Raw genomic sequence first — 6,000 nt, forward strand, 5'->3', positions numbered from 1 at the left:
CATATATAACTTAGCTAGAATAAATTTATTAAGATCATATGTTTGAACACAATTATTTTTTAGATAGAAATACTCAAATTTATTCATTTTGATAAGTCAACCTAAAAGGTGAAACAACTTTGTACTTTTACCCCCTTACTTATCATTCTTTCATCCTTGATTTCTCCATTTGTACCACAAACAGAATTAACAACATCTTTGACTCATGTGCAGTATTGTATTATGTTTTCACCTTCCATCATTCTCATGTCATCAAATTTACCTCTTAGGCTTTCTAATTTTTCTCTTAGGACATTGTCATCACCTCCATATATAGTTTTCAATTTGGCCCACATCATCTTTGCTCCGTCACAATCTCTTAGGTCATCAAACTTGGCATAGCTTAGGGATGAGGCAATCTCCAACATTCCTTGGTTTTGTTCTATCCTTTTCTTTAGTTGATCAACAGTCAAAGGAGTGGTTGTTACATTTATATACTCATTGTCTAGAAATTTGATAGCATCATCACTGATAATGGATATGTGCAACCTCATCAAGGTCTGTCATGAAGGAAGGTTCTGCTTGTTCAGCTTGGGTACATCTCTCTTATGAGTCATGATCTTTATCTTTAGGTACCTAAAAAAAATTCTCTATAAGCACTGAGCTATGATACCAATTGTTAGAAATGTCTATAATAATTTAGAGTGGAGAGGTGGGTGGTGAATCATTTACTCAAGCATTTATAAAAATTAAACACAAACACTCATTATTCTACTTGTCCTATTGTTGCTCGGTCTCTACTGTAAAAATGTCTTAAACATAACTTGCTTTACATACTGAAAACATTATCAATTATAAAACATATAAAACATTCACCATAGATTTTGACACTAGGATTTTACGTGGAAATCCAATTTGGGAAACACTGCCAGCAACATGTCACTATTTTTCAGTCTTTCAAAGTGAGCTTTGTTAGGAGCCAACCCTAGTAAAGGTTACAAAACACACTGTTAAATGTGACCCTATTAAAGGATTTAATCACCTTGTTAGAAGTGGCCTTGTTAGAGGACTTTGATAGTTCCATTTAGAATGTCACCTAGTTAAAGGATTTTCTCAGATTGTTAAGTCTTCAAATGACTATTAGGTCAACCTCTATTAAAAGGATTTCATTACAAACTGTTTATAATGATTAGAAAGAAAATAGTAGCTTTTGATCTATGTGATTACAACTCACTTTTATAGGTTCATATCTATGTTTGATCCTTATGCTAACTTAGTAATAAGCCTTCCATTGACATCTCTAATCTTGATTCGCTTGGAAACCCTTCAAGTAATCTATCCACTCTTCTCAACAACACCTAAGCCTCCTCCTCAGATTCACTTATCAATATCAACATCTCTACAAGCATTCTCTTTTAGATCTGTATTCACTCACACACTTGTGTATTTCTGATCCACCTCTATCTTTATGTGCCTCTTGCATACACTTGCACTCCTTTATCTTTTTTGTTGAGATAATGGGTGTTGCACACATTGCATAATATTGTTATATTGTATTATTTTATTTTATTATGTAATGTTATATCTAGGAGCACCTAGATGGACACGCAACATGTAAAGATTCCCATGGGATATACTTGATCAGTTGTATTGTGACATTGTGATAACATTTCTTGTAATTATTTAATATTGGAGAAAATATTTAAATTTTCAATATTAAATGTGGGGTCAATGGGTTAGGTAGCACATGGTTTATGTAATACCACTTGGTGGTTTTATGGGACTTGCTATTATATAAGCAGCCACAAGGGTAGTTGTTGGTGTGAGAAGAAGGCACAAAGGAAAAGAATTGAGCGGGACAAAGCTTGACAGGTCAGCCAAGGGAGCATTTGTGAAGGTTGGAAGCATGGCATGGGATGTGTGGATCCATACTTGTTCACATAGATTGCTTGGTGATGGCTATAGCTTTGAAGGCTTCCATGGTTGTATTGCAATGGTGTTTTTTACTGAATAATACATAGTGATGGATGCTTTTGGAGGCTGGGTTTTTTCCTCAATGAGTGTTTCCCAGGGTATATCTTATGTCACAATTTTGTGGGTATGTTGTCTATTCTCTTGCAAGTGGATTTTAATTACATATTTATTTTAGATCTATTATGGGTTATGTAGAAATGGTTATATTCTTTCTTGCAAGTTTTCTTACAAGTGGTATCAGAGCTATGGTTTTATTGTTTTAACCCTAGATTGAATCCATGGGAATGCATGAGAGGATAAAAGAAAGGGCAAGATATGTGAGTTATTTTTTGTAGATCTGAGGCTTTTAGATTTTTTGTTATGATTGGATGTTGGTAGATTTGGGCATTTGAAATTGTTGGACAAAAAGATTTTTTGGATGTTTCATTTAAATGAGGGTTTTAGGGAGAGCTTACAAAAATGACCTCCTGGGTAAAAACAAACATCATCATTGGAGCCGATTCGATATTTCCATGAATTTTGATATATAATATGCCCTGGTTTGTCCATGTTCAAAGGAAATGAAAGAGTTTTTTAGTTTCAGCCCATGATGGTCGTCAAATTTAATCCCATTGGAATTTTCATCACAAAAAAAAAATCGCAGTGAAAATGGTTAAAAGACTGTCTTAGTAAAATGATCATAACTTTCTCTCAAGATATCAGATTCCAAACTTCTTATAGGCATTGGAAAGCTAAATTAGAGCACTACAACTTGATGTAGGTTTGGTTCTATGATATTGACATTTTGTCAGGTTTAAAGAGCCCAAAAGTTAGATGTTATTTATTTTGAGCATAGATTAGGGCACAACTTGGGCATACAGAGTCAGATTTTGAACTTCAAGTAGTCAACAAAAAGCTCTTGGAGAGCTCTACACGTTGGTTCAGATTTGGTGTAGGTTTGGCATGGTTTATTTGGTGATATATTGATCAGAATGGTTTATAATATATATTGATTATGCTAACATTGTGAGTTCATGACATTGTATATTTTGGAGATTTAAGATTTCATGTCATTGTTTACTCAGTTCATATTTTAGATTGGTCTCATGATGATATGATTATTAGTATTTGATTTGGATAAGCATGATTACTTGTTGGGTCTATAAGTTGTGCAGTGTTGTAAGTGGTCTATACTTACAGGTTGCATTTATAGTTTGGTTATGGGTTGTTGTTGACCTTTGATCTTTCATTATTGACACATATTTAGATTGGTGGCTTGTATTTGGGTTGTCTATGCCCTAAATCACATGATTTGCTAATTTTTTTTCATGTAGAAGGTATGAGATGTTGTTACCAGGTACAATCATGGTGGAGGATTGTGGTTGACTATTTTATACTGACAGGTTGGACACATTGAGAGCCAGCTGCTTGGTTCTTGGATGTGATTATGGTGTCATAGATTTTGGCATGACATGATTGGATATACAAGAACATCCTTGATGTTCATTGCTTTGGATTCCTGATTTTTTTATGGTGGTATATCTTCTTGGTTGAGGATCATGGTTTTTTTTGGTTTCTTTTGAGGAGCTCATGATGCGCACTTTGAGTTCTTTGATAGTTTGATTCTTTGGTTGATTCTCATGGTTAGAGGATGATTTTTCATCATGATGTCATGGATAGTTTGGAAACACAATTTAGTGGGAGCTTGTGATAGTGATGAGGTGACAATGTAGGATTACTTACTAGTTTGGTTTGTATATTCTTGGTTTGGAGATCTTAGTTTCACTTGGTATTGATACTTTGGTTGTGTAAGTGTAGACTTGGATGATCTTCATGTAAGAGATAGATTTTATGATGCCATGGGTGACTTGGTACCACGGTTGAGTGGGAGTTCTTAGCATTGATATATTTATTGAGTGTTTGTAGATGTTGGAGATTTGCCTTAGATCATGTTGTTGTAGAAGCATCTTTGAAATTTGTATGGTGCACTTATTATCCTCATGGTTTGTGAAGATGGTTAGATCTTAAGGACTCATCGAGTTCTTGTTTATCTTTATGGTGTGTGGAGATGGTTCTTCATGGTATGTGGAGATGTTTCTTCATGGTGTATGGAGATGGTTGCATCTTGAGGGCTAATGGAGTTCTTGGTAAAGGTGTGGTTTATGCTTTCATTTGGCATGTTATCCTTGGTGTTAGGATGATTTCATTTTTAATGTCATGGTATGCTCTTGATACACATTTAGGATTTTGTCATGTTATAGTATGTTCATATGGAGCATGTTATCTCTTTAGTTGAGATGGTTTAGATCATATTTTCATGTTTATGTTCTTTAGGCCATGGTTGGAACTTTGACATTGATCTTGGTTGAGTTTCTTGGTATTGAGTACATTGATCAGAATCTGGACACTTCATAATATTTTTATGTTGCATTTGGAGTTGGCATCGATTGATTAGTTACATGTGCTCATGGATACTTAGAGATGGTGGTGATGCTGATTTTTCTTGGGTTAGAGAAGTATTTGTTGGGATAGTTGTTTGGTTTCAGTAGGAAGTCCAATGGGCATTTACCTAATATGGACTTGAGAGGAGATTGTTCTTAGATGAGTCTTGGTTAGAGACTTGGATATCTTGATGAGCATTCACATTCCCCACTCTTGGTCTACTCTGTAGTTTTCTACTTGAGAGGTATAGCTCATCGATTATCTTAATGCATTATATTTATGCTTGTCTTTCATGGATATAGATCTTAAGCTATGGTACATGAGTTAGTTTTAGAGGATTCATTTGAAAGATGGTTTAGAATTGGTTATCTCCTTGTGCATATGTTGTTGTTATGCTAGTTGAGTTTGGGATATGGTTGTATATTGGGCATATTCCTTGGATTAGGAATGGTTTATGAGTTTGATCTTCTTATGAGAGGCTTACATCCATGATTAGTTATGTGATATGGTTTGGGTGTTGTTGTGGCTTGTTGGTTGGAGTTTTATGGAGTAGATCATACTTGCACAATTTACATCTAGGTATGTGTAGAAGGACATGATACATATTATGATTTGAATGCTTTCTCTTCACTCTTGGTTATCTTCTTGGATGTTTGATTTTACTTATATTGGATTTGAGATTGGTTGGAGATTGTGATCATTGGTTTGTGCTCATGTATGTCATGTGAGAAATGACATGATTATTTCCTTATCTCTTTCCTTTGTTGGTTGTGAAGAACTTGGGAGAGTGTTGGAGACTTGTTACACGAGAGTTGTTCTTGTAGGTTATTGGTTTATGTGTTGTGAATTTTCTTGATACTACATGTATTCACTTCTTTGAGATGTTGTGAGTATATTGGTTATATATTTGACATTAACTTTTACAGTGGGAGCTTCTTGGTATATATGTGGTAGGAATTGCTCTTGAGGCTTGTGATTGCAGGTTACATATTGGATATGTTGATGATGTGAGATTCACTTAGTATACCTTTGGAGTTATGGATAGTTGGATGGGTTTGGCACTTGTTGTGGGTTATATTTCGATGATGGATATTTTGACAACTACAGATACATGTGATTACCTTTGGATCAGGTTTTTATTCTTGAAATTTTAGTTGGTATAGGATTTTATGATCTTCTAAAGTAACAGGTTGGGTGGTTTTCTCTTTGGATGGTTTCTATGCATGTTTGGTGACAATGACATAATAGGAGGTGAGATCATTCATGTTTGAGATACTGGATACCTTGATTTTGTTGCAGGTACCAGGATGGAGCACTTCATGTACTTTGATCCATGATGGTGGATGTGTTAGGAGGGATTGTTCCCTTGTTCATTTATGTGGCTACAGATTGACCCTATGCAATGTATACAACAAGTGGTAGATTGTTGAGATAATGAGTGTTGCACCCATTGCACAATATTGTTATAATGTATTATTTTATTTTATTATGTAATGTTGTATCTAGGAGCACCTAGATGGACATACAACATGTAAAGATTTTGATGGGATATACTTGATGAGTTGTATTGTAACATTGTGATAATATTTCATGTAATTATTTAAGATTGGGGAAAATAATTAAATT

The sequence above is a fragment of the Cupressus sempervirens genome, chromosome 10, assembly GCF_028749045.1.
Source record: "Cupressus sempervirens isolate cs-2001-9-10 chromosome 10, ASM2874904v1, whole genome shotgun sequence".
Lineage (NCBI taxonomy): Eukaryota > Viridiplantae > Streptophyta > Pinopsida > Cupressales > Cupressaceae > Cupressus > Cupressus sempervirens.